General features: G+C 44.7%; 1 long non-coding RNA gene across 2 annotated transcripts in view; it reads right to left on the bottom strand.

Moving 5' to 3' along the window:
* Nucleotides 1–14,219: 14,219 nt before the first annotated feature.
* The window catches only part of LOC125531996 (uncharacterized), a 167,342-nt gene continuing 157,246 nt past the window's right edge, over nucleotides 14,220–24,315 (bottom strand). Inside the window, exons 4-5 of one of the 2 annotated variants that reach the window (XR_015603542.1) lie at nucleotides 15,960–16,092; nucleotides 14,220–15,700 (exon numbers count right to left, since the gene is read on the bottom strand). This is a non-coding gene — a long non-coding RNA (uncharacterized LOC125531996). Of the gene's footprint in view, nucleotides 15,701–15,722; nucleotides 16,093–24,315 lie in introns of those variants that run through there. The other variant, XR_015603541.1, reaches the window with a different exon arrangement.

Here is a 24,315-nt window from a genome sequence, read left to right as displayed (position 1 = left end):
TAGCAATAAATATGATCATCTATGATACTACGCTATGATACTATGTGCTATGGAGGTAGTATCATACACTAGTATCATATGCATGATACTAGTATATGATACTCTCCACATAAATGTTGGAGTCAGCTCCATGCTATGAGGCCGTCTCAAAGCATTTTTTGATTAAAATAATCTTCTGGTCCTACCTGTCATCCTGGTGATTGTAGTTTGCATGCTGATCTGGTCAAGAGAGGAATATATATTTTAATTTGTGGTGGGGTAAATGTTAGAGGTTGCAGCAAATATTGTACATTGCGGGTCTTTTAGCCAAGTTTAGAGGCAAGCATGTGGGGCCAGTGCTATGATGTGTCGTGTCAACTCGTACAACAAGGAGAAGCTTGATTACTACTATAGTACGCCCTCTCCCTCTCCCATGCGTGCGGTGGCTCACAGACGAGGAGAGGCTTTTGCTTACTACAACAAGCTATCCCTCCCGCACGCGGTAGACGAGCATGCATCAGTTGATTCGATACTGTACAAGTAGTAACATCATTGTTTGACTTCTCGAAGAGGCGAAGAGCCAAGCGCAACCCGAATGTGGCAGTTGCGAACGCTCGCGTGGTAGTCTTTTGTATAGGGGTGGGGTGTGGTGCGGTAGTTTCCAATAGGTGCCACCGTCGGATGAAGATCTTACAGTTATTGTGGTGATTGCTAGTTATAGTCATCTTATGAAAATCAAATAATCCCAAAACAAACCCGACCATGTTTCTTGTTTGTAGACATGAATAGGAATCAACCAATGAGAGACGTGGGACATAGTACCTAGCACGGCATGCAACGGCCAGTTCATTGCATGCAATGATATTACTAATTAGCAAATACTCCCTCCGTTCCTAAATATTTGTCTATCTAGAGATTTCAACAAGTGACTACACCGTAAATTAGTACATACAGAGCAAAATGAGTGAATCAACACCGTAAATATTTAGGAACGGAGGGAGTACTAAGTTCTCTGGTTTTCCTCTCTGCCTTGGTCGCGGTGCACAATATTGTGTACTACTACTGACTAGTCTCTTTTTGACACGTATTTACGTTGATACGGCTTGAATGCCAATGAGGGAGAGGGTGGCGGTTCTCGAAATGTTGAACAGTCAATGATGCCTCCTCATTCAATTAGCATGCAGAGGTAAGTAATTGGAGAAGCAGAATGGAGCCAGCACGATGTGAATGCAACGCAGTTTGGACACTCATATAAAGGCGCCCCACCATTCCAATCCATCTACTCCTAGTCTCTGCGCAACACTGCTCACTCCAATCCAAGACCAAGACCAAGTGACTAGAAGCAACAAGCACCCATGGCGTCGATGGACGCGAGCGGCAGTCGGCTGTGCCAGATCGTCCAAGACGCCGGCCTGCGGCCTCACACTGCGCAGCGTTTCCAGACGGTGTTGGCGACCGCCAGCGTCATAGCCCTTGTAGACGCTGTCCTACGGCCCCGCACCACGTAGCGTTTCCAGACGGTGCTGGCGACCGCCGGCGTCATAGCCCTCGTCGGCGCCAGCTTCGCCTCTTGCATGTGTGACATGATGGTCCGCTCCATCCGCAAGTTCACCGCTGTTGCGAACGACCTTGGTGTACTCCTCCAGCCATCGCACCCAGGCTCCTCGTTGCCTACCACCCTCATCGGCCTCCAAGGTGACGAACTCTTTGAAGCACTAGTGGCCCTGTAGCTGTCGGAGGTCACGACGAAGAATGTGCACCTCGACAGAAATCGTCTACATAGGCCACTACAAGGCCAGCAAGGACAGAAAAACGTTGGCCTTCTTCCACCGGCTGGAATCTTTGGACGCCATTGTTCGGAAGCACGTTGACCTAGCCACGAAAGCCGCTGCTACTTAGCCGCTGTTGGGTGGGCCGGCGCCCTGAGTCGAGGAGGAGGAGGTCGTCGATGGATGCATATTTCTTCTTGTCTCCTGTAACCAGCACTGCATCGCCTCCTGGCCTTAATGTGTTAGTGTATGGCATTTTTATTCCAGTCGTAAATGACATGTGTGATCCCTTGCTCTTATTTAGCGTTAATTATATGTAGTATCACTGTTTTCATCCTGGTTTACTACCTACTTCCTGGTTTATTAGTCCCTTTTGTAATTGATGGTGGCTTGCATCTTTTCAGTGCATTTTCTACTCCACCCCATAATTTGTCCTAAAATTTCTATGTGTACACTTTTCACCGGACGGAGGGAGTAAGTACGAGACCCAGTATATATATTGGCGCGATAACCAAACTTATATACGGAGTATTCAAAATTGAGAATTACTACATGTCATGAGTTCAAAACAAGAAAGTGGAACAAGTACATCACGCTTGTGCCGTTCGCGTCGCACCCCACACTATCGTTCCGGCCCGCCGCTCAACGCGCATTGGCTTGGCATTTTCTATCTACAAGTTAAAAAGGTAAAGACTGCCGCGTTTGCGTCGCACCCCCACATGGTTTGTTGGGCACGCCGCTCATGCTAGGGAACACTTGTTGTATTAGCATTTTCACTGTCAGGTGGGGCCGCAGTTGAGCAAACCAACTATCGGCAAATCCCCACCCCGCCCACCGCGCGCTGGCTAAGTTAGAATTAGAAGAGAAACGAGGGAGAAGAGCTAGTTGTAGCACGGACACTGCTGTCAGATGGGACTCGTATTGATAGTATAGGAGTACTGAGTACTCGTACGTCTAGTACCACTAGTTGGGTGCGTGCGACCTATACCTGTCATCACTTTAAGTCTCCTATTCGAACCGTAGCTACGCTTCATAGTACATAATTTTTCATGCATTTTTCTCCTATATGTACTTCTAGGCTATTTCCACGTGCTTCCTTTCGCCGACATGTTGGACATAGAGCATGTGGGTCGTAGTGCATGCACGATTCGGAGCATATGCAATCATGCCGGCATACTTTACATTTTAGACCTGATGAATTACATGCAACCCCCCACCCCTGCGGAAGAATAAATAAATAAATGAATTACTACATGCAAATCGGATTATTTTCATAGAAACTGAAGCACGTTCATTAAATTTTGGACGGAACACATTGAAAAGAACGACTGGACCTAAACCAGTCTAAGGGCCTCTTTGATTCGCAGGATACTGAAAACACACAAATGGGGAAAGTATGATGGCGATGAACCGAGAGGATGAGGAAGAGGAGTAGTACTATACATGCTAGAGACTAGACTGTAGTACATTGTTTTTTATGGACATATCACCACATTGTTTTCTATGATCACCTTTGTAGTTTGTGTCAAATTTTGAACTAATGATTTAGCTAACAAAATGTTAAAGCATGTCAACAAAAATTATGTCATTGGATTCGTATTTGAACATAGTTTTGAATGATATAATTTTTGGTAACATGCATGAACATTTTGTTAGTTCAATCTATAGTAAAAATTTGACATGAAATACAATGGGGACCAATATACCGCATGATTCTTTGCTCCTTCTTACGCCGCCGACATGTGGGAGAGCCAACACCCGAGTCGACGTGTCATGCACAAGATTAGAGTGGGGAACGAAAGGGGGGCATCACCCCGGTCGTAGCGCCGCAGTAATAATGACTATAATGAGAAGTCATATCAGAAGACCCCATCTTTCCAGCAGTAACGAGCCGTCAAATCACACAGCCCTGATTTTCAACAGTAAGTTAAATCCGCTAGTCCCTCACCCTCCTCGCCTCTCTGTCAAACCAGCTACGCAAAAACTGCCGCGCGTACTGCTCGAGGGAAGCCCCGCCCTCAACTTTTAAATACTCCTAGTATAATTTTGTATCGATGAATTGCGCCATGGAGAAGAAAACCAAAAGAAGAAGTTGGTACATGTGAGAAAATACAGTTGAAGATCGATTCGGAATGTAAACCATGCATGTGTTTATACGTATAGGTTACTTCAAAGTACTGAGTCCATTGATGCAATGTGGTCAAACTGTACCACCGATATCTCAAAGCCAAAATAGTTCGAGCTTGTTCGTTCTATAAAAATAGTACTAGTACTATATGTTTTTTCACCCGTTGGGTTGCTCAATGAATGGAGGGCCAATGAATGGAGGGCCAGGGAGCACAAGTGAACAATACTACTACTAAGTAGGAGTAGTACAGTACAGTACAACGTGCGACATGCAGTTAGTCACGTTAATATAGAGTTTCTTTTCTTTAATGCCACGTACACAAATTGAAATGCTTGTTGTGGAGAGAAAAAGATAATCACTCCACTATATATATAGGCAGGAGCCTGAGCGCTTGCTTTACTAGAGTTGCTCTCTTCATTCTCTCATCCTCTCTAGATCTAAACAATACATCGGTAGAAACTCTCTCTGCTCACTGCTGGTCATAGATCCGTCCTGATCCCTTCGGCCGGGGTGTGTAGGGGACTAGGTACATCATTCACGCGGTCATCGGCGGCGAGGGAGGAAACCGACAGCTGCCGGCGGGTCTCGATCCTCTGCCCGTGATGTTCTCTCTGACACAGCGACGGCTCAGGAGGTCCTCAGACCCCTTCTTCCTCCCTGCCGTATTGTGGGCAGATCGACCTCCCGCCGCCCTCCTAGCCACATCCCGATGACCCTCAGGTACAAGTTCCTTCAAAAGCGGCCTTGGTTTACTGCCCCAGCACCCCACGAGGCTGCATGTGGATCTTTTCTACTTCCATCAGCTCTTCCAAAGCCACCTAAATTTTTAGTATTATTAGAGGTAAAGCTACTTCATGCAGTCAAATCTAGGACTTGGTTCAAACAGCAAAGGGGGGGGGAAGTTGTAGCATGAATCTAGGACTTGATTCAAATAGGAAATAACAACGGGAAAGTAGAAGAGACTGGATACCAAACCGGACTCTTGGTTGAGAAGGGAAATAAAGGGAAAAGGCAGTACAAACTGGATAAGGAACAGATCTATTATTGGTTGAAAAAAGGATAGAAAGTGGCGGCTGGTGGACAAGTCAACAAAGTATGTCCAGGATTAGATTTGCTACCCTCACATAGTAAAAGGTCTCTAGGATTAGATTTGCTGCCCTCACAGAGTATGAACAAACTCGGCATCACCACTTTATGCCTCCTTGTAGGTACATTGTGCTGATGCGTCTACTGTCGCGTCCTTGTACCAACTTTCTGCAGTTGTTAATGTAAGGGCGCATGTAAAATGAAGCAATAACACTGTTACCGTAAGGAAATGTATAACCGATGTTATTGTTAATCTAATGCCTCTAGTAATACAATGCAATTAAACTGTGTTACAAGTGGCACTCCTGCTATATTTCCCAGTATGATAAGTTGCTTCTTTATGCTATTGAGTGTCCTGGTGTCCCCACTGTCCCATGCCCTTGAACCAACTCTTTAGCTGCTGTTGATCTACTGTATTTGGTAAACAAGCAATGCCACCATTAAAGTAATCCCATATTTGACGAATGTCATTGTTGATCGTAATGCTTCCGGTAACATGAGGAAATGTTGTCGTTTTAAAATTTCTATTGTCCTTGCGTGATTTCCATGAACATAATGAAGATGCTTCTTTTTGTTTCATGTATGTTTCGTATCTTGTTATTGACCAGTAATTCTTTTCTTTCTATCTTTTTGTGCGGATAGGGATATCCATTTCACCTCGTTGCTATTATGACCTTTTGGTGAACTGAACAAAATACTTTTTTGGAATGAGTGTCTTGTGCAGTTCAACTAAAATTTCATGTGGGCAACATCTCTCAATTTTGGTGGAACTGCACAAAATGGTGATCGGAGTTTCCAATATCTCCATCAAGGTCTACTGATAATCTCGCGCAACATTTTATTAGCCTTTGCAAGATGAGCCATCACTGTCACCACCACAATGGCACTTTACTTTAGTGGAACGACACAAAAGGATAAGCAAATTATAATTGCACCTTGCATGAGCAGGACAAGCAACCTTAATGTTGCTTAATTTTAGTGCAACTACTAAATAAGAACCTGCCAGCTCATGAGAGCAAGTACTTCTTGCTAGCTGCATGATGCTATCTTTGCTTCATTTCAGGTGAATTGCAGAAAAAGTCGCATGAGTTGAATCATCCGAGTGGAACTGGAGGTTGACCACATCGAGTCGTGGCGGCGTAGGGCCCCTCTCTCAGTTATGGTTCCCATGACTGGGTATGTTCCTTTTTGGTTGATTTTGACTCTGCATCCAGCTAGTGATCTCGTGCTATTGTTTTCGCACTGCTATGAGAAAGCAATAATGATATTGTTTTTGCATCTTAATTTAATGCCATTAATAATTTGAGGCAATCTTTTGGCACTACTACTGCCACTGATAAAATGAAGTAATAATACATTTAAAATAGAGCTACTGTCTTAGCTACCATTTCATTTCCAATGTAGATAACTTGCAGAAGACCTATCCGGCAAAATCAAGTCCATGTGCGCTGCATCAATCACTTAGCTGCATTGAACTAGTTGAGTCCACACGCCTACCGTTGAGGTGGCGCGGGCCCCCTCTCTAACTAGCGGGCGCCATAATTTTAGTTGAACTGCACAAGAAAAGTGATTGAAATGAGTCGATGCTCCTCCTTCTACTGCCACACTGAGGTGTCAATGGATGTCAATGAATCGCCTTCATGGCAAGATACGGGGACATGAAGAATAACTTAATCTCCCAAAGTCATCTCACACAGGTCAGTAATGTCCTTTTCCAACCTGATTGTGCTTTGTCATACTATGCTAACACTGTATTTTTTAAATAAAACTATATTTTCTCGTTTTGAAAATAAAGTTGGCTTCAACTAGTGCCACTATTATAGTAATCATGATATTTCTTATATGTGCAAACATGACTACTCAACTATAGATGTTGTGATGGTCAAGAGCATTCGCCAAGTTCTTGGGTTGTATGACAAGGCTATTCAAGATGGATTTAATCCCGGGATTCACTTTATCCAAAGGCTCTAATGGGTTGGTTATGAATCTTGCAAGCTGGGAATCATTGAGATGTGTAGGCATCTTTGTTGTACTTATTATTTGAATCTTCTTGGTTGGTTCTAAATCTTGCAAGCTGGGAAACACGGCATGATGATGCAGAGGACATCAACCATAACAAGTTTTTCAAACTTGGCAGTATTGTCTGAGTGAAAGTGCCGCAAATGAGCTGATCGTGTGCGTCCTGAGAATAACAATTCTAATTGATGTGCATGTTGATCCTGTGGCATAGATAGAACAAGCCAGTGCTTTGTTTGTTTTAGGAATAAATTTTAATTAAAGCTAACAAAATTTAAGTAAAGTGACCACTAACACTTGTTATTGCAGTACCTATACAGACCCGCTCGTTAACCGACGTGTGGCCGGAATAGGTTTCTCGGCTTCCACGCTGGTTTAATGGAGGTGTTTGAATGCGCCGAGGGTGCATGTTCTGTCGGGCATGCAGCGGGAGAGGGAGGGGTAGTAACTGCCATCGCTTGTACACGCTCAGTTTACTGTTGAATGCAGTTCCCCAAGAGTTGAAAAACGAACTGCTGCTGCCGCCTACCCACTCGTTCACTTGAAGAGACTCCAATGGCAACCCGAGGGGTGAGCCTGCTGGATATGACAACATCAAGTTGAATGTGATGTACACCAATGATCCAGACTCGGTGAAGCTCTGCCTCGCCAAGTTCAAGCAGTGCCTACAGGAAGAGAAAGCACAAGGTCGCGGGACTAGGCCTTGCATCCATTCGTCTCCTGACAGGGACCAGCGGATCATCGTCGCCCAGGTATGCGTGCGGGGCGAGGTTCTTGTCTACCACTGTTGTAGGGCCATCAGAGGTTCTGGAGCATTCGCCCGTTTCATCGGCACCGCCGACTGCACCTTCGCTACGGTGGAGAGCAGGAAGAACGCGACTTTACTTTACAATTCAGCCATCTGGTGCAACAAGCTTGTCGATATCCAGAAGCAATACAAGTTCATTGGCAATGGGCAGGAGGACTCCGTGGTTGACCTTGCCGCGACCATCATCGACCCCTGCTACGCCAACATGAAAGAAGACGTCGATGCCAAGAACCTGAATACGTGGGAGGTACCTCTGAATCCAGCCTACATAACCTACGCGGCCAAGGACGCATATGCATGCTACGACATGTACAGGCGGATCTTGGACATGAGGGCATGTCTGCTTCCCATAACCGACGAGTACATGGACATCCGCAGCGTCATGATCAAGTGTGCCAGGAAGGTCTATATAATGTACTTTATCTGTTTAAGCACCTTTATCATCTAGGTGTTTCATGCATTAGTCTATGTGTCGTAATTATCTATTTTGTCCGAAATATTTCGTCTAAGAACCCATTAACATGTTTGTTTTTTTGAGTGGCTATTTTCTTATGTATGTAACTAGTTCACTGGGCTGCTGTGCTTTGAATCTCCTTTCTCCCAACATATTCCCCTTCTCAAGTGGACCCAGCAGGTCTCGTACACAGACATCTGGGACCAACCACCTATCTATTTGTATTTCTTCATTTTGTTCAATCTTTCGTCCTCTTCCTACAACGGTTGGCGGCGCTGCCGTGCACGCCTCGGTGACCCATCCTAGCCGCTGGCCAGGCCATCCCTCTACTCCCACACATTCTCCAGCGGCGGCAGCTCCGTCGGCCCACCCTGCACCTGAATAAGTCAAACCTCGTACTCCCCTCCGCCCGTGTCCTCCCAGGCTCCGGTTCGTTCCAATCCAAGGTCTCGACGTCGTCCTCCGCCTTGGTGCTCTCATCGCGGTGCCACCGTCTGTCGTTCCCAACATGGTCAACAAAACGAGAAGAATCGAGAGACGACTGTTTGTCGAGAGGCTGACAGTCCGGGCCCACCAGGTTCATGGACTAGGTTTTGTTGTTTAACATGCGCAGCCCATGACATGCAGACACAGTTGATCCAGTAGGTTTCAACTTTTTTGGGGTCCAGCAGGTATCAAGCGGCCTCTGGGCCTCCCAGCCTAGCTTGCCTATAACATCAGCACGCCAAGTTATTTTTGTTTTTTCAAGACAATGCACAACGCAGTTCTATTTTTCTATAAGAATGCAAAACTGAACCTATGTTTTCCCTTCTATAATTGTATATACATACTTATATTTATATCTTATTTTATTACACATATATATAATAGAAACAAAGCAAGGTTCGTTAAACCTGTCGTTCGTCCAACCATTGTATAGACCTTCCCACTTCCTTTATTTTTTGTTTTTATTAATCCTATATCTGAATTTTCTCACACTTTCTTTTTCAATGTAATCTGAGTTTTCTCCCAGTAGTTTTCCCTAGAACCAACTCAACTGTCCCACATCTAGCCTAAAAATAATAATACCCCACGCCCTATTAACTCATCAAATTAAAATAATATTTTATTTCGTAAATCAAAAGTTCTTACAAAATAATAATAATATAATTGTTTATATATAACTTGGCAAGTTAACTCCTAGTGATTGCGTACATAAGCTTGCAAAGATTTTACTCACCGATCAGTAATAAACGTGCAATCATGTATTTATGTTTTTATAACATTTCTCCGTCCAGCCTAACATGATATTTTCACCCAAGCTAGCAAGTCTGTGGATTTCAAAAAAATGCTAATGGGCTTTAAATTCTAACATAATATATAAACGGGCTGCATAGACTCTACATCATTGTTTCACCCAGCCCACCAAATGGACTAAAAACAAATGGACTGGCTGACATGTGGGCCAGTAGGTCGAAGCCTAAGCACTTTCACAAAAAAATACAAAGGTCGAAGTCTAAGCAAGGTGTTGGATTTACATCGAACGACCGACATTCTTCTTCAATCTCTTGTCTTCTTCCTCCAGCGCTGCCGGGCCTCCGGCGTCCAGCGGCGCTGTTTCGCGTGCCTCGCAGTGAAACGCTACCCCACCGACGGCCCGGCCATCCCTCCACTCCTCCGCACCTCCTATTATTCTCTACCGAGTGTAGGCCCACCCCGCACCCGAACCAGTCAAGTTTCCCACTCCTCTCTGTCTACGACTCCACTGTCGCGTCATCCCCATCTCCAGGTCGTTCCAGTTTGGGGCCTCGCCATTGTCCACCGGCCTTGGTGCGCTTGGCACGGTGTGGTCAACGTGGTCAACAAATGAGAGTCATCGGAGGATGACTGTATGTGGAGAGGCTGACAGTGGGGACGCACCACGCCCATGGACGCATGCATGCAACTGCATCCTTTTTACCCTGAGAAATAATATTTTCTCCCCCTGACAGCTGGGCCCACCAGCTACATCTTCGCACACAAGGAAGTGCATCCTTATTGTGGGCAAAAAAATGATTCCTCCCCCCGACAGCTAGGACCCATCGGCTAAATCTTCACACGCAAGGAAGTGTCTCCTTATCCTCCCTGACAGCTGGGTTGTCTCTCTGATCGTGAACATGTATGTACATTTTTTTGCGGGTGGAACGTGTATGTACATACTGGTCGATTGGTCTCTCTGCAAGGATGAACCATAGCCGAGCAATGAGCGACACGTGTGACGTAGTAGTTGAGGCAGTCCTGTATAAATCGTGTACACATACGTACAACCACACTGCAAGAAAGTAAATATGGCTACATACGTACATACAGGAGGGGTCTCGAACGCCTAGCTACTCGCGCATATGTACGACCAGGGCTCGTGTACATGGAGAGGCAGCGGACGGCAGCAACGGCGTCCTGTTCATCAGCAGCCAACCGGCTGGGTCGGAAGGGATGAAACCGTGTTGTGTTCATCGGGAGGCAAGCGACTGGGTCAGAATGTGTCCTGTTCATCGGGAGCCAACCGAATTGGACGGAACAGCCCAAACCAGGTCATGTTCATCGCTCGGGGTCTCATGTCCCGCAAAATGGAGGAAATGGAGTTCTCTTCGACCGCCTACGGTCGAAGCGGGGTCCTGTTCATCGGGAGGGGTCTTGCGTACCATAAAACGGAAGAAACATACTTCTCTCCAACTGCGTACGGTCAAAACGGGGTCCTGTTCATAGGGAGGGGTCTGGCGTACCACAAAACGGAGGAAATGGACTTCTCTCAACCGCCTACGGTCGAAATGGGTCCTGTTCATCGAAGGGGTGTGTGGCGTACCGCGAAACGGGACTCCACGGGCTACTGTTCATCCAGCCTCCACGGGGTCCTATTCATCCACCCCAATCGGCTGGGTGTGTGGTGGCCTCCTCGAGGTCCTGTTCATCCAGTGGGAATGGCATACTACCACGGGGTCTTGTTCATCCAGCGGCAACCGCGTACTACCACGAGGTCCTGTTCATCCAGCGGCAACCGCCTACACACGGTCGGGGTCCTGTTTATCCAACCCCCGTTGGGAACTGTTCATCCACAGCCAACCCAACTGGCTCGACTCACCACGTCTCAACTCGTTCTACGTATCATGCGTGTGGCAGCAACGGGCACTGTTCATCCAGAGGCAACCCAACCGGCTAGCTACGTCTCACACGGGGGTTCTGATCGGCTTCAGTAAGCAGCAACAACGATCGATCAGGTTCAGTTAGCAGCGAAGGAGTTGGTCGGGTTCAGTTAGCAGGGAAGGGATCGATCGATCGGCTTCAGTACGTAGCAGCACGCGATCGCTCGGGTTCAGTAAAGTGAACGCCTCTCACTCGGGTTCAGTTATAACGACACGGCTCGCACCACGCACGCGTACGAGAGAAAAGCACAAACCACAGTGCATCGCTCGACCCCGACCAACCCACCATAACCGGGAACTCCGCGAAAATTTCCTCGCCCTCACTTCTACCATGATTTTTTATGTCATTGACGGCCCAAAGAATGTCATGCAGGTGCGTCCCCGGCCTGTCGAGGACGAAAAGCCCATTTTCTGTCATGAACTTTTGTCATAGAAGTAGGAGCCCACCACATCTATGATGATACGTGCTTTTGTCACAATTATCGTCATAGAGGTGTCATAAGCATGACAATTTTTTTGTTTGGCCCATAATGTCACGGATATGTCTTTTTTTGTAGTGTGTGTTTGTGTCTTAGAGTTGTGTTGTGATATCTTCCTGTGAGTCTATGATCTTGATCATGCACATTTGCGTGTATGGTTAGTGCACAGTCGAGGTAGGGGCGTCACAAGTTGGTATCAGAGCCGACTGCATGTAGGAAGCCCCTTTCCAACTCCTTGGCCGAAGTTGAGTCTAGTCTTTGAAAAACTATTTACTAACAGTTTTGTGAGGCTAACGGGGCCACATCGCCAATGGATGGGATTAGGATCTTTTATTCCTCTCCTTTACTCTGGGATTCTGATTTCTCTTCTATTCGGATTAAAGATTTTACTAACTCTAACTCTAGGTTCTCGTAACTACTTCCTCGAGGAGGCCCCTCATTTCACATGCTGGCTTGATTCACCAGAAGATTCTAAAGATACTCTTTGATGTTTTTTCGAGACCCTTGTGCCCACTGTATTTGCAATTCCCTACCACCGATAAATCCTTATGAATAACTACATACACTTGCCATTCATATAATCATTCCCCGCTGCTCCTGTTATTACAAGGTACCCCGAAACATTTTTCTATATTCTGAGAATCCATTATGCCTACTGCCTTGCAGCTCATTCCTGCATGAATACACCTACGAATAGTTCCTCACACTTACCGGGGATTCGTTCATCCCCAAATGTTCGTGTGTTTTGCAAAATACTTCATAATGTTATTCGATCTTCCGAAAATCCTCTACAGCCTATTGCTCTTGAAATTCTTGCCTGCTTGCATTATGGTTAATTCCGTATGTCTAGTAATCTTCATCGACGTCCCTTGTCATTTCGGTTTTGAGCCTAATAATTCAATGTGTGCGAATGCATGCAATCATTAGTTGACCCTTAGAAATTATCCTTCCGGCCCAGACGTCATTCCGGACATGAGCTGGTTTTCAGCCAATCAAACCTTGACCGATTGTGCCTCTAAGTCTATTCAACTTACTCATATTTGATCAGAGCATCTGATTCTGATACACCGATCTGGAAATCATATTTTCTTTGTATTTAAGCATCGAATTATTCAGATGTTTCTATAATCCGATGCCTTTGCATTCTTTCTTCCTCTGATTGAGTGCAGATACTCACATCAGCTCCATTGTGCACTGCCAGACCAATTGCTGGGATATTATTCGACAGTGTCCTTAACATTCAAAAATCTTGTGAGTTCTTCCCCTGATACATAATGCCTTCGGTAAATTGTATCCTCTGCTTTTGTCAACCATGCTTTACTATCGAGCTTGTGCTATTTACTCTTGAAGTTGGTGGTATATGTTCCTAAGATGCCCTAATGGGTTGAACCAATGACTTCCCTAATCTGGGTTCTATTATGTTCTATCTTTCAGTATTACCCCTGGTATCTCGAGGATATCACGCCATTGCACTACATCTTATGAATTTTTGATGAAGTAATACATTTCCCTGTCATAGTCACTCCACGGGTTATGGGTTGTCATCAACCGAGAACATCAAATAGTGAATCGAATCTGCACTACAATTCAATACCCCTAGTAATTTGTTGCTGGGAAATTTAAAACCAATCTTGTCATTCCTAGACTACCAGATACATCCTTATCATGCTACCTTCGACCGTGCTACCTCGTCCTTCTTTGGTGCACGAATTCTTCAGACCATGATCAAGGCTAACATCGAGTTTTCAATATCATTTTGTTGTCTTGAAAAGCAACTCTGATTCTGAGATTGCATCTTATCCATGGTTCTGATAACCTTTTGCTTCACTATTCCTTTCGCTTGATGCCGACGCTGTTCGATTGCATCCTCTTGAAACCTCTTGACAAAACGTGTCGTGATCATCATCAACATTTTGACTTCTTCCAAGATGGGAATCGAATCCATGATAAGAAATGCCATCCCTGCCACTCGATAAATTCGATTCATGATGAGGGGAGAAGGAGGAGGCTGAGGGGGCGACGCCTGCTGAGCGGCATCAGCGGCCTCCTGATGTCGACGGCGCGCCAAAGAACGTGTTTCCTGGCTGCTCATCAGGGCCATGGATGCCCTGGAGCGTCTCGACGCCATGACTCAAACTGCACTTGAGGATCTGAGAAGAACAGCCGGCAGGGACGGTGCTGGCGTGGGAGCTAGACGTCTCAATCCCCTACCTGACACGCCGAATGTCGGTTTCTAAGAACCTACATATGAGTTGTGAGCAACAACCCTTCGAGAGTTTGGCCAAGGACTAAACACGTCTAGCAATCCTAAGTCATGGATGAAATATGGTGGATGAACTGCAGATGAACACAGGAATTACCTAGGTTCGGGCCACTTTCTTGATGTAATATCCTACTCCTACTTTGTTTTGTATTACAAAATGGTAGAGATACAATGTGTCTGTTTGTTACAAGATCAAAAGATCGACCTCCAGCGCGGCCCAGATCTTCTGTCCAATCCGCTCGCGATCCAGCCTCCCATCCATAGGACCGCCTCGATCGAGTGGAGCCGCTCGTGCGTGACGCCGTCTTCTGGGTCGTCGCATGCAGCCATCTCGTCCATCCACTGTTTGATCCTAACACGGCAGCCCACATTCATGTCGTTGCAACACAAGGAGTCCGCTCCTGCCCTGTTGTGCATCTCTCCACCCCACCTGCAGCTCGGCGCTACCTGTTGGATCCTGCCGTGAAGGTCGCTCGATTATGCTTCGCTCCCTGCTTTGACCCCTTGGTGCTGGCTCCGCTGACTGCTTCTGATTTTCAAGTAAAAAAATAAATATTAAGTACAGTGCGTTCGTCCGGTACACATCTCCCTTGCTGCCCACTCTTGGCGGTATCCCTTACACAGGCCCCGTCTCGCATACACCTTTCTGCAGTTCTTGGTGCTCGTCTTCTGCTGGCCGTGATGGTCGCTCTTTAACGACTCCTCTCATGACCTCCGCACATGATGATTGTCGCTTTACATCGACTACTGTCACGACTTGCATCGTTGATTGCCGCTTACATGTCAAATCCTCACTCACATGCTTCATCTAATCTACTGCATGCCACTCAGTAACCAGCTACAGGGAAATAAAACTACAACCTTTGTACCAAAATGTAAAGACTTTTTTGGTTTGCATAGGGTATAAAAACGTCTTACATCTTGTTACGGAGGGAGTACAAAGCAGTATTTCAAAAATGAACACCAATGATTACTTGGGAATGCCAAGACTCAACACACCTCTGAACTTTCTTCCAGCGGCTTAGTTTGCAGGTGCCTTGAGATCCAATATTTTTAGCTGTTCAACAGTATGTGCCGAGCTTGAACATTGTGGTCCATCAGCGACAAGTCAAGATTAGGGTACTAAAAACATTATAAGTTCACGTTTCTTCTCACCAATCCTGAATTTTGGTACTGATTCATGGCTTGGTCCATAACTGTAGTATAATAAGTTACAAATTGACCTCATAACATAATTGCATCCACCACACAAATAAGGTTCCCCCGCCTTATCTTTACAATTCTAGGATTATCAGCAGCTAAATGAGCAACTCTCATCAGTACCAACCATATAGCTGCCAGCTTAACATGATTGTTGAAGTTAACTTGCCAAGGAAACTCGATGATAAGAGCTTTGCATATACATACGAAGGAAACAACATATAACAATAACCGAAACTACTACATATGTCGAATAGAAGAATTATACTATTTGTTTTTTTACCTGGAGTACAACCATTATCACCAGAATGGCCACGAAGAAGTGATTCCCGCTAGAAACCTTGAATATGTTCAGCTCATCTGTTTCATTGCATTGAACTCATCAAACACCTTAGAAAAGAAAGATGGCATGATATGTATACCCAACTATGTTAACAACATATACTTATGATTCACATTCGATGAAACTATTAAATTACACCGGTACATCAGGAGGTAGCTACTCCTGAACTATAAAATTCAGAATTTAAGCTTCTAATCCTGAATAAATGAATACAGTAAACATGTACAGAAATTGCCAAGTCATGTTCTCTATTGCCCAAACACTCGCCAAGGCTACCTTATCAAAGGATCAAGGAGATACTAGTAACTAGCCAAGTTAGGAGGAATGACAGCCATATCTTGCTTTGTTTCTTCAGATCCAAACGCACGCTAAAGGCCTTTCTTCCGGATAAAAACTGGTCTGTCAAGCCCTGAAATAGTTACGCTGTACATCAGATGTAGAAATACACATGTCACAATTGCAAGGACAAACATAACTGCTCCCCTCCTCAGTTTATCGCAAACGATAAATTCCCTCTCGAATACATAACTAATTAATGGAGGCGGTATCCCAGAATAATCTCATACATAATGAAGATGCACGTGTGATGATTTATAAAATGGATTATGTTAACCTTTGAGTCCTTCATTTTCCATGCACGTGGGATTTCCCACAATTTATGCAGGGGCTAAAATATCATACTGTTGAGCACCAGAATCAGCTCTTTCAGTCCTCAGTTTCACAGGAACGATTTCATCTTATGACTGCCGTAAAATTCAGCACATACTACTAACGCAAATTTCACTCTCCAGCTAAGATTTTTAATGAGGCACTCTTCGCTACTAATATTATCAAGCATAATCAAATATCTCACAATATCAGCACGCAATCAACAAGGTGGACCATCAACATGCATTTTTGGAACTAGAATGTGGCACAGAGAAATATGATCAACAACTAGGGAGTGGAAATTATGCTCTTCTATTACAAAGGGATAACAGTTAGTACTTAGTACTCCCTCCGTAAAGAAATACTATAAGAGTGTTTAGATCACTCATCTAGGGCCTAATATAAATAAAGGCTTGTGTGACTGACAGGCAAACAACAACCAATTAAAACAATATTTTTCTGCAGAACCTAAATATTGTACAAGGAACATCTTTACCTCTCGTGTGAAAGAAACCCTATGCACACAAGGTTAGACAATTAAAAATACATAGTTTATATTACCGGAAGTAAAAGGAATGCACCTTTAGTTTGAAATGGAATATCTGAAAAGCCTACCTTACAGGGAGATTCAAAAGAATTATCATGGAACCTTGATTTAAATCTTTTCAACTTGCTGATTGCTGGACTATCAAGGAGATCAAGGAGAAGAGGGTTAAGTCCTCTTGATTTGTGGGTTGAGTCTACCAAAAATTCAGCAAATATTGATAGTCGTTCTCATTGCAATGGAAATAAATCATCTGGAAACTGCTAGGAGCCAAGCATTGCTCCAGACAACATGAAACACAGAACAGAAGTTAAATTACTCATGTCATCAGATCGATAATCACAATAATTTTACTTGTGACATTGGGGTAGAGGTGGGATGCAAATCCCCACAATGGCAAAGTGTTGGTATGGCGCTAGCTAAGCTTGTAATTACTGTTGCTCCCCAAAAGCTCGAGACATTGCCGTTCAAATAAATCCAACTTGAATTCTGTGAAGTTGGCTAATGGCAACTAAACAAGAAAATTACGTGATGCACTGTATCTGGACTTCTGGAGTGAGCAGAGATTTCGGAGCATTACTGAAGAATATACGCGATTCTAAAGAATACACACGCAATGAAAAAGTGCTGAGAAACTCTGTCCTTGCCAGAATCCGCACCAGCCTCGAGGGGACACAGGCTTTCCACCAGCAGGAAGATGCGATGCCCCAGGCCCGAATCCTCTGTAGTCGATTTCACACGCTGATGCCCACCCCCGAATCAACCGAGAGCAGAAGCACAACGTCACCTAAAAAAATTGACACCCTGACTTGAAATAGACCGCCAGGGTTGATCCTTTATTGTAGAGTTTGCTTCTCTACTATCCTACACATTAGATCCCGCTCTAAGGCATTGGAGCTGCTGGAATATGATACGAAAATACAGATTGATGTTTCTGCTTCTCCTCTCTCGGGAATAGTTTACCGACCGGGCCACCTGTAAATTCTTTAGTTAAAACAGGCCTCGGGAGTAGTCATCCTAGTATCGAAAATCATCTATTTTGCTTTCCGAAGGTAGACAGCAGCGTTGATTCTCCGATTATACGATGGCAACATGTGTGAAGTCTAGTACCAGATCATATCGGGGATAGCTAGCTCATCAGCAGTTCATTTCTATGTATGGCGAGAAGTCCAACTGTCAAGCATGGCACGATTCCAGAATCATCGCTTGGCTGCTGCTTAGATGAGATGAAACCTGAGCTGACTTCTCTGTTTTAGTACCGGCCAGGCCTGCTTCTAAAGGGAACTCGAAGTCCTAGACCTAGAATGCGGGTACCGTTCCGGATTCCCCAGGATAACCAGATCACTCAACTGCTGAATCCTTCCTGAAATCTCTGTCTATCTATGAGATTTTTTGTTTTTCGCCACGTGCAGATCTACTTTGTCGTGCAATCGGATCTCACCTCTTGCTCTCCTCATTCCACCTGTGAAATAGAATTCATTAAAGAAGAATGCCAGTATCGAAGTAAAGTAAACCATTCGAATAGCTAACCATTCACTGCCTTCGCCCGGTAAGAAAGTGGAAACTGCCTGGCATGCTTCTTGCTTTCTTTCCATCCCTAGCACACAACTTAGTAGATAGTAGGCACACAACTCCGCTAAGAGCTCATCGAACTTGAGTTGTAGAGTAAGACCACAGCTCGATATGGTTCATTTCAGTACTCATTCACTCGGTATGGTTCACCACATGCCTGTGATCTCTCTCAAGCTAGGTTTGGTATCGGTATCGGAGAAGTCCGTCATTGAATTGAAGTGGTAGAGTGGTAAGTGGGCGTACGGTCTATGTATTCCTATCAGTGGCATTAGTTCCTTTTCATTCTCTAGATAGATGGGCAGAACAAGCTTCTCTTTATATTCTATTCTAGAAAGGATCAATTAGATTCTCATCTCCTATTTGTTTGAGCCATTCATTATAGTGGTGGTGCCGGGAAGGCAGCTTAGCACTCTAGTCCTTTTGAGTAAGGAATTGTAGCATGGGCAGGCAATCTCTTCGATTGATTCCCCTCCAGGAATTACTTGAATTAATTAGCCGGCCCACGGAGTGAAATATCGAACTTAACCTATAAATAACTAGTATCTCAAAAACCAAATAAAAGGCTTTCTTTTAAGCTTGTTAATGGAATTCCACAGGAGTCAAGCGCTAGCAAAGAAGAATTGGAAATCAGTCGCTTCCCTTCTGGACTCAAGTCAGCAGAAGAGTGAACTTCATATTAATAGGTAAATCCTACATCAAGCGTAAAGGAAGTACAGTACACTTATTTGGATTCGTCGTGAAACAAAGCTATTCTCTGGTTTCTGGTCCTAGGTGGATTATTTCTTATCATATTGTGAGGCGGATCATAAGACTGCAAATTAGGCGGATCATAAGTAGATGCTATTTTACAAGGGTGGGCTTTAGCTGAGAATCAAAAGTACGATTCCCCAGAAACACATTCCCTTTCAAGCTGAGCTGAGACGTATCCGGCACCTTTACTTGGTCCAGTGCTGCCTCCGGCACTTCTTTCTCTTTCTTGTGCGAACAAACTAGAACCTGCCAGCCCAGCCCTATCTTCCGAATCAGAATGGACTAGTGATTTTGATCTATTGCCAGAGCCCTATTCTTATGATGGAAAGATCCGTGCTCACATAGCTGTCAGAAAGTTTTACTTGCATCTATTTCAACTAGACGTGAGGTCTCTCCACGGCAACAACGAGGAGGAGGAGATCCACATTTAGAGGGCGAGGGGTTCGAAACTCGGGGAGGTCACATATGGTTGTGGAAGAAGAGCTTGTACGGGCTCCGAGGTCAAAGAAATTCGACAAGTTCTTGGTCGATCGATACCTTTCCATCCCGGGGCAGATCTCCAGATCCGATACGAGTGTAGATACTTTACTCCCTTCTTCCTCAGTGAGTAACGTATAATGTCTAGAACAAAGGAAGTGAGTCTAGCTCCACTCCGAGGGACAAGACGGAAATCTTCTACCGATGCCAACTGCAAGGCGTGCTTTCCTATGAACCGATTCTTAGACTACAGATCTCATCCCAACGATCTACTTGTACGAAAGAAAGAGAGATGATCTACTTGCAGCTACTGTTTGTTACCGCTGAACATCTGCTACCAATACCAAGAAATACCAATACGGACTTCTTGTTCCAATCGAAACGAGCAAACCTGGGGAAGATAGCAAGATTAGCAGAACGGGAACCCCCCATGGGGAAGGGCTCTGAGACGCACCACAGAGCCCGTAGCAGCTACTTTTAAGGTTTATCGCCCATCGGCCCAGAAATCCATAGAAAGACGATTAAGATTAGTGAATGGCATCGATCTGAAGTTCATAGAATCTCTAGCGTCTCTTTGTTCGTAACAAATGAGTAACTTAACTACTAATGTGACGAATAGTGCCAGGCGTAGTGTATCACTGGAATTCGATCAGTCTGTTGGAAAGGGATCACTCTCTGATTCTGCTTCAAGTCCTGTGCGTGCCTGTTTCGAAGAATGCTATTCGCTCTAGTGTCCTGTGCCTGTTTCGAAGAATGCTATTCGCTCTAGTGGAAAAAGTAGCGATTTATGGCCATGATCCCGACCTGAACCCTCAAATGATGACGAACGGCTGACTTCACGTAGAACCCGTTATGCCAATCTGGATTCCACATCTGCTACAAGAAAATCGTCTTGAAAGATTGCAAATCAAGCATTCGTCCTTAGCTCAAGGATTGGATTACCGCAGTTCCTGAAAGATATCGTGCCAACAGAAAGATCTCGTTCCCGTAGATTCCGTTCGTTCCAGCAATCGTGCCGGAACTCACTGATCCATTCAAAGGATTTCTTTACCACTGCTCCCGATGGCCAAAGGACCGATATCTTCTTCTCACGCCTAGCAAAGATCGAGTTCTGTTCTCACTTCACTTAATGAGCCTATTTCTCTGTTTTTATACCCGTTTAGATAGATGGGCTCTAAGGGAGAAGTGGCGCACTTTCTCGAGCTATCTAAGCATCCAGGGAAGTGATTCCACAAGCTAGAGAGATTCTCCTCTTTTCTTTTTCAGAGTTGAGCTCAGGCTAAGGCCAAGCATGGATCAATGTTTGTCAAATCATTCTCTGTTGAGTTGAGTCCTCGCCGAAGGTGCCGTGCCGTATAGCACTTCTCCGGTTATAGGTGATAGGTGCATGGCTTCCGCTCATAAAGAATGAGTGAGACCGGCGCTCAATCAATCAGCCACCAGTAGAGGATAAAGGAAAAAGGGGTTCATCAATGAGAGGCGCTTGAGATTCTGTATTGGCCAACTCTTTCTAACTATCACTAGGCCGGATACTCCGATTCTCTGTGGACGATTTCCTTCTCTCTCGTTCAATGCCCTTTGGTCTCGAGGATCACCATTTGTATTCCGACGAAATGCTATCACCCAGAAAACAGAGATTGAAAGGATAGTAGAGGAGCTGTTGCAAAATGCTGTAATCAGGCCCAGTACAAGCCCCAAAGCAGCTCTGGTGTTGAAGAAAGATGGAACCTGGAGAATGTGTTTCGACTATCGAAAACTAAATGCAGCAACTATGTTTTCCAAATACCCCATTCCTATCATAGAAGACCGGCACTTTTGGATGAGGTGTGAACTAAGATAGATTTGAGGGCTGGTTATCACCAAATAAGAATGAAAGGAAGAGGATATCTACAAAACAGCCTGAAGGACCGGCTTTTTGAATTCAAGGTGATGCCCCGGCAACCTTTCAACAACTCATGAATAGTGTTTTTAAAGAGATATGTTGGAAAGGGGTATTGGTCTTTTTCGATGACATTCTAGTGTACAGTTCTACCATGGTGGAGCATCTCAAGTTGCTAGAGGAAGTGTTCCGGCAGAACAAACTTTTTGTGGGTGAGCCAAATTTCATAAAGGAAATACATTATTTATGAAATTGGGGTATCTACTGATACAAACAAGGTAGAGGGCATGACAGCTTGGCCAGAACCAGCCAATGTCAGAGAACTCCGAGGGTTGCAGGGGTTATTACAGGAGGTTTGTACCGGGGTATGGAGCTATCAGCAGGCCTTTAACTGAGTTGTTAAAGAAAGGTGTGGAGAAGAAGCCAGAAAAGCATTTCTCAAGCTCAAAAGTGCTAAGGTATGGTGATGCCTTTGAACGTTGACTGGGAGAGCGGCTCGAAAGAGTTGGGACAGACTAGAAGCTTTGAAGTTTATGTTCTTTAAAAAGATAATAGCAATCTTGACTTACATCCGGTCAAGATCCCCGTGAAGGAATGCTGATTGAACATCGAGCTGATAAAGAGGGAGTACCATACCCAAGATACTCCATTAAAGGAAAGGTATGCTTGTTTGGTTTCTTTGGTCCGAGAACAAACACCACAAACTCTCGTAGTCGATGAGGAAACGTTAGTAAAACTACATTTCAGTAATCCGTCTGGCCTTAACCTCTACGCAAGGAGATCTTACGTATAGACCCATGATTAGGTAACTACTTCTTCTTTTATTCGGAGTATCCAATGGAAAGTGGGCCTCTATCTACAGGTCATGGATACCTGGGCGCTAGAAAGGTTACCGAACCAGGGTTAAGTGAGGCTGTTCAAACTTCACGGCCTTCACTATCGGATGTATATGAGTAAAATCAGACATCAGTATCACAACCTAGCGTTATCCAGATCTTTCGTTGATCCAGGCGATTTTGGGAAGGACTCAGCACTCTCCCACAAAAGGCCAGGCCTTGAGTTTCTAGCCGACTCATATAAGTCAGGGTGTCAATTTTTTTTAGGTGACGTATCTTTCTCTCTGATGTTCTCCGTGGTCTCAAAGGATGATCAGTCGGATAGCGACATTGGTAAATAAAAAGAAGAAGTTTACACGCCGGGTGCATACTTCAGTGCCACTAATTAGCGACTTTTTTTTGCCCTTTACCTACACCATGTAGACCGGAGGAGAGCACTGAAGACCACGTGCAGATCTACCTTGGAAAGTGCGATAGTTACCTTCATACGAACCAGTATTATAGCAACAAAATCCAATCTCCCCCTCATACGAACCTACCTCCATGACTTTCATGTCAAACTGAAACTCCTTCCCTTGCATTACCCATAGCATGCCATCACATTTGTGCTCACAATACATCTTAGCGCCATTTGCTACTGTGATTTCCATAGGTTTATACGGAGTTGAGTCGTAACCAGCCCGCTTCACAATCTTTGGGGTCTACAAAACAGTGCGTGCTGCCACTATCAACCAAGGCAATCACTGGCACTCCGTTTACCTGGTATCTCTGTCCATAGTCGTCTCCTATTTTGGAAGACTGAGACTTGCGACACAGCAGCAATATTATTCAAATAACATGTCATTCAAACGCAGCGCGCCTTGTTAATTGCTCGTCACGTAAGTGAATTTACGAATAGGGAGCCCAGGTGCCCAACAAGTGAACTATTTCCTCCTCCAGGATTGTTGCTTTCCTTCTATAGCCTCACGTATGAAAAACGTGTGCCTTATAGAGGGCTAGGCCACAAATACATAGCATACATAACAAGGGTTTCGCCAAAGTAGACGCTCAAGCGAAACATTCCACTTATCGAAGAAGGGATACAGGTATTTCAAGTTCAAGAAGTAGGCATTGATCCCAAAGAATGTAGTGAAAATCTAGGCTAGGAGGAATGCGTCAGAGCCGAGGTCAGGCAAAAGGTTGCTGGATCTTTATGTTGGCCGGAAGTTATTTCTTTTCAATGAGGTTCAATGTTCTCTAGATTGCTTAGAAGTAGCCTGCCTTACTCGAGCCAACTAGGATCAGAAGGTGTTGATAGGGCTAGACTTTCTCTCATGGGCGTGACCATATTAAATAAAGGGTCTTTTCATCGCTTTGGCCTGGAGCCGAGTAAGTAAGGACTTTGCCAGGTTTGAACTCCAAAGTCATTTACGCCCAGTATTTCCTTTGATTCTTATAGCCTTCGTGTCAAGGAGCGATGCGAGCGGTCCAATTGCACATCAATAGCAGCTGCTTTTATCTCCGCATTCACTAAACGAAATGCTGAACCCATGTTGGTAATTCCCTCTGTGCTCTACTGTCTTGAACTATTTTCTTTAGTTGACATGGAGGCTTTAGTGCCACGTTCAAGCTAAAAGCTGTGAAAGCAAGTCAAGCAGTGCCAGATGATGATAAAATAGCGGCGCATCCTTCTTTTGAAAAGTGACCAAACGGGACTTTTCAGCATAGTATCAGATGCCTTATTTTGTTAGTTAGGATCTCCTTCTCACTCCAAAGTATGGTTGGTGTATACTCGGCCTTTCCCACTGTAGTTTGGAGCTCACCCTTTATTTACACCGACCCAATCTACAATCAACAAAATGTAATTTTATAAGAAAGAAATCAAGCGAAAGCTAACTGTCAGCTATAAATAAATGCTTTTGCTTTCTATCCAGCAGCTGATGCTTT

Source organism: Triticum urartu, chromosome 1A (genome assembly GCF_056163025.1).
Source record: "Triticum urartu cultivar PI428250 chromosome 1A, HENAU_Tu73, whole genome shotgun sequence".
In the NCBI taxonomy this organism is placed as follows: Eukaryota; Viridiplantae; Streptophyta; class Magnoliopsida; order Poales; family Poaceae; genus Triticum; species Triticum urartu.
The sequence above is the reverse complement of the archived record's forward strand: the minus strand, read 5'-3'. Positions and strand labels throughout refer to the sequence as shown.